This window comes from Tachypleus tridentatus, chromosome 8 (assembly GCF_004210375.1).
Source record: "Tachypleus tridentatus isolate NWPU-2018 chromosome 8, ASM421037v1, whole genome shotgun sequence".
Lineage (NCBI taxonomy): Eukaryota > Metazoa > Arthropoda > Merostomata > Xiphosura > Limulidae > Tachypleus > Tachypleus tridentatus.
In genome coordinates, this window is record NC_134832.1 from 41,282,892 (window position 1) to 41,288,907 (window position 6,016).

The 6,016-nt window shown below is 30.8% G+C and overlaps 1 pseudogene across 1 annotated transcript in view; it reads left to right on the forward strand.

Annotated features, from left to right (window-relative positions):
* Positions 1 to 3,495, forward strand: part of LOC143223889 (kalirin-like) — a 155,905-nt pseudogene extending 152,410 nt beyond the window's left edge. Inside the window, exon 43 of the transcript XR_013013177.1 lies at positions 1,089 to 3,495. The product of XR_013013177.1 is annotated as a kalirin-like (transcript). The remainder of the gene's footprint in view (positions 1 to 1,088) is intronic.
* Positions 3,496 to 6,016: the final 2,521 nt, after the last annotated feature.

Genomic DNA, 6,016 nt, shown 5'->3' on the forward strand with positions numbered 1-6,016 from the left:
ATTGTTGTTTTTACAAGATAGGAGAAGTCTGTTTAATATGACTCCTTCAAGAAGCTTTCTTAGGTAGCTTAGAAGACCAATTGATTTGAAGTTGTCAGGATTGGAGTTATTGATATCTGATTTAGAAATGAGAGTGACAGTAGCTTTTTTTCCAAGAGTCTGGGTAGTAGCCTGAAAGAAATAATTTCTTAATGTTGAGAAAGTATGCTAACAGATTGTTTGATGCATTTTTAAGTATTGTATTGAGGATACCATTGTGACTGGGAGCTGAGCTTTTTAGCAATCTAATGTTTATTTTAAGTTTGCCAGCAGGGATTTTTCTGTTAAAAAAATTCATTATTGTTGGGTGGTTATTGTGTTTGATTGTGTTTTTAGTTGATGTGGGGGCTATCAATTTAGTTGCTTTAATAATGATATTTGTAGTCTTTTTTTTTACGTAACTATCAAGGTAATTTCTTCAAGCTGACAGGATTAGGTAAGAGTCTAATGAAGTGTTGAAATTGTTCTGGTCAGTTTGTGTAGTTGAAAATCAGTGGAAAATTTGAAATAAAGAAATAGGAAGGTGGTTGCTGGACACAGCAAGGTGGTTCCTTAGTTGCTGGTTAGTTTGATCTTGTCTGATCCCCAACATGTTTGAGTGCTATGGCCACAGACATTATCTGTTATGAGTTTTAATAACGACAACAAGGACTGGTAATAGAAAAATTAATTTTAATTTTTTTAGTCTTTTTGTATTTTTTTTAATATACATTCATACATATACGTATGTATATTGGTGCTTTTTACAAACAGTTTACAATGGAAACTTTGCTATTAGGTTTATTGAGAACTGGTTGTAATTAACCAATACTTTACTTTTCATAACACCCCTGATAATATGGTTTTATTTTTTCTCCACGATGGAAAATGGAGAGTATCCAGTTTTCTCAGATGTTGGTGTATACATTTAATGCCAATGATGGAGCATTTATCTTTACATCTTTCAGTATGATTTATTTCTACATTTATAAGATGAAGAAAAAAGATCCTAACATAAGAATATTTGTTTATTTTTTAACAGTATTTGTAAACAAATCTTTTCTTTTTAGCAACACAGCATCAGAAATATTCAAGCACCAGGTGATGTCTTTGGTCACTTTCATTCAAATGCATCCAGCAGAAGTTGAATTCAAGCACACATGTCATAGGGCATACGGACCAATAGATGGTTTTTAAAGCAAACGTGATGTCACAAGACTTTTCCAAGATTTCTGTGCTTATGATAGGATTGTTTTTTATCAAATAATGATACATATTGGGCATCAGATAATCTCATATATTATAAGAAAAGATTTAGAAGAAGAATTAACAGTGCCAATCAAATGAGTAAAGTTACTAGAATTTGTACAAGATGTGCTTATTTTGCTCTGCAGTACAGAAATTTAGAACTCGCTTTTTTCAGCTACAGCATGGTACCATCAGAAAAATGCATTAGAATAATATAAAGATTTAATGTCAAGGTTTGGTATTTCTAATTCTGTGAAAAGTACTGTTGTGTACTTTGATGAATACAAAAAAAGGATAGAATCTGCATTTCATCATAATTTATATCTTTTTTTGCTGCACATGAAAAACAGGTTGGTATCTCAAAATGTCATTTTATTACATAAAGTGGAAGAACATGTTGATTCCTTAAAGTGCTTCAGATACCATCTCTCCCACAGATGAAGACAATATTGCTCATGTCAAGTGTTCTTTTGTGATTTTGATTAAATGTTACTAATGCTATGAAATACCATGAAAGAACAGATTTTTGCTACTGAGTATTACTTACATTCTGAGTTGTCATAGAAGAACAGATTGATGCTGTGTTATTTACATTCTGAACTATTATGGAAGAATGGTTTGATGCCTTAAAATTTCATACATTTGCATAGTTTCAGTGAAGGAAGAAGTTTGTATCATAAAGTGTAAAGTGATTGTTTTTGTAAAGTGTTGAATGCCTTAATTACAATTCAGAGATAAGTTAGTGCTCTTAAAATGTTTTGTATTTCTCAGCTGCAGTGGGAACACATTATTTTCTTATGGTGTTATTTATCTTTATAACTACACTTGAAGAACATCTAGGTTCTTCTCAAAGAGTGTTGTTAATGAAATGTTGTGCATATTCTAGACTACATGGGCATTTTATGTACCACCTTAATTATCCTGAAAGAACAAGTCAAGACATAAAATTCAATGTTTTAAGGTGTTGTGTATCTTCTCAACTAAAGTGAGAGACTGATGCATTAAAAACATTAAGTACTTTTTTTTAAAAGAAGTAGAAAAGCAGTTTGGCACTTTAATATGATGTTTATCCTATTATGAATGCTTATACATATTGATACTATCTCTAAATGGGTGGATACTATACTGTCTTAAGTTACAAAACATTATGCATTATGCAGATAAATTTATTTGTATTTTGGACTGTGATGATTCGTTTTTTTCATTAAAAAGAGTAGCTTGGTTGGTAATCTCGGTACTAATTACATTTAAGTAAGAAAAAATAGTTTCATGCTCTGTTTTATTAATTTGAACATTTATAAAGCCATTGATTACAAGCTATCTGAATTCATTAAAATATTGCCAACTTTATTAACCTGTTCTGAGATTGAAAGAGAAATGTTGGCTGTTACTCAGTGAATATTTGTACTTGATGAACAGTTGCATTGACTTTTTGGAATATTTGAGGCTCTTGAGCAGGATGTACTTGATTTGAATGTATGAAGATAAACAGAAACAAATTTTCTGGTATCATTGAAGGATACAGACCCTTCTATAGGTTATAATCCTTCTGTATATAATGTACTCTTCTTTTACAGTACAGAGAATGAATGATTATTTGAAATTAAATTCTTTAAAACTTCTCCAGCATTTTCTTGGTAGTCAAGTAAATGTTCAGTCAGATGGTAGGTGCAGTTTCATTTTTAAACCTACCATGTGTTAGTATGTTTCTAGAATTATTATTTATTGGATAGTTAGTGTTTTCAAATACAAAATTGTCAAGGTCTACCTCTACTGACAGCTGTCTTGCTCTTTTGGCAAAATTGAATAAATAAATACTTTGTGTTTATTCTTTCTGTTTAGTTTATTTAAAAAAAAGAAATGTAACTTGTAAAACACCTTTTCTGTGTAGTATTTAGTATAATAGTAACTTTATTTTTTGAATGTATCACAAACCTATGATGCAGATAGTGAAACAAAAAGTATTGTGAAAATGAAAGAGTTTAGTTAATGAGTGAGTTATACTTTTAGTAAAACCTGTTTACTGCCTGTTTTTGTTACTGTTAACTAATTAATTTCTTCTTAAATCCACTCTAGTTTTACTATGAACACTAACATTCCAGGTTACATGGAAAATTACAGTATTGTTAAGAGAAGTATTAAATTAGTTGGATTTTAATACAATCAAATTGTGTGCATTTTACCATTGTTTCAGTGCAAGTCTAGAATAAACAGTGATCAAATTTTCAAGTTGCAGCAATTTCTTAATAGAGTCAGTAAAATATTTATCTTGTGTTACCTATGTTTGTTGCATGTTAAAGCTCAAAACTTCATTGAGATACTACTAATTGGAAAAAAGTTTAAAGTAAAGACCATTAAAAGGTTTTTGCAAGAGCCTCTTGAATAATATGCAACAAGTGAGCAGTAGTTCCATAGGCAAGTTGTTAATTTTCATGTTCATTGTGCAGCGACATTAGTGGCAGACTACTATTTAGTCTGGTGAGAATCAATTGATATATGTTTATTGAATTAAGTGATAAATTTGATATGCATGAAATTCAGAAACAAATATTGAATATAAGTATTTCAGTGACTGTAGACAGTACTGATTAACACATATAGAATACATCAACTAGGGATTGGCTGCTGCTGACTAGGACAGATATGATCTACATGTATACAATAAAGTGGCTGAAGACAGTACTGATTAACAAAAATAAAGTACAGCAACTAATGATAGTACTGATCAAAATGCATAAAGTACAGTGATAAGTGGCAGTACTGATTAACATATGTATATAGTATAATGACTAGTGATAACACTGATTAACATGTCTGGAGTATAGTAAAAGTTGATAATACTCATTACCATGTACAGTGGTTAGTGACAGTACTAATTAATACATATGTTACAAACCATGATAGTGGTTCATAATAAGGATTGCACAAAAGCCTAGTAGAATGTTTGGGCAAAAACATTTTAAACAGTAAATGTGGAGCTCAAACAACACTTTAAAACCTTTACTATTGACTACTAAGGCTGTAAACATAAAAAAATGCACAAAAAGTGTGCAGGTTAGACTTAAAAAAGGAATAAAAAATCTGCTCAAAATTATTCTTCTCTGTCTACAATAAAAATGATTTGGTGTATTACACCCAAACCTTTTTAAAAATATTAAATAAGGTATATGAAAGTCACAGGAGTATTGAAAAGTTGATTTATTTCTTCTATATTTAACAGAAGTTAAAAGAAAATTATAGTATAAACAATGTTATCACTACTTGTTGAAGTTAAATTTTTTTACAAATATTTGGCATTCATTTAAAAAACTTAAGTATGGTGTGAAACAGAAATTACCAGCCAGTAACAGATGAATATTAGATGATTGTACAGTATGTGGCTGGTGTTTTTAAGGAGCCAATCCCTGTATTGTATATGAAGTAAAAGTGTAAGAAAAAATTCAGTACACTTGATATTAAATTACTTTATTTTTTACTGGTGAATTTTATATGCACTTTGTAGGGGTTATGTCTTAGTCTGTGCATATTTTTCCATTGCTGTGCATTATGTAGAGAGAATTTAGTTATGCAGAAAATGTATAGTATAGAATGCAGTAAATAGTGGAGTGCTGAGTAAAACTTATCAAGTTACTAGTGATAGTACTCATAACCATGTATATAGTATAATGATTAGTGATTGTAATGACTGGCATGTATAGAGTACAATGATTAATGACAACACAGATTAGTCTACATGCTGTACAGTGACTACTGACAATACTTATTAGCATGCATAGAGTATAACACTGTGTAACAAAATTTTTACTTTTTCTTGTTCATGGGTAGAAAGTGTTATTTCCCAATTGCTTATGCCTAAAGTAAATGGAAAAGACCTATATTTCTCTTCAAACTTTGCTTTTATGACCTGGGAGTGTATAACGAAAACATGATGGGAGACTATATTTGGGGGCTGATATGCTAAAGTGATTTACATTACAGTCGCAAATCTCAAAAAACTACTCACTTCTAAACATTTTTGTATAACTTTAGTATAAATACATCTAAATCTTGATTCATATGTTGTTTTATTCAGACCTCATGTAAATGAAAATGTGCAAGTTTGCCCATTTTTACATACAAATAGGTTAATTTCTAAATTTCGTTATCCAGGTCACAAAAGCAAAGTTTGAAGGGAATAATGTCCATTTTCTGTACAACATAAGCAATTAAGAAATAACACATGCTATCCAGGAACAAAATTTGTGTTAACATAATCAGTGATGTCGAGAAACCCACTTGTTGAGAAATTTATATGCAAAAACGGCTCGTTTGGGTTGAGAAAATATTTTACATAGAAGAGCGAACAACGTTTCGACCTTCTTCGGTCATCGTCAGGTTCACAAAGAAAGAGGTAACTGACCGGAAGCTGACCACATGTTTGAAAGGGGTTGTGTAACTGTGTGTCGAAATGTAGAGGGCGGTATTAGATGTTTGAATAAAATAAATGTCATTTCTTCTATTAATAATTCGTTGGTTTAAATTTCTTAGTTTCTTAACGATCGTGTGAGCGTGTACTGTTAATAGTGGTGTACGGTATGCTAGTTCAGACATAATGGTAACAGGTAAGTACAAATACACTGAGAAAAACACAAAAACTTACACTTCTCGTAAAATCGCCGTGATGAAATAATAATCAGTGATGTTGTTCGCTCTTCTATGTATTTCTCAACCCAAACGAGCCGTTTTTGCATATAAATTTCTCAACAAGTGG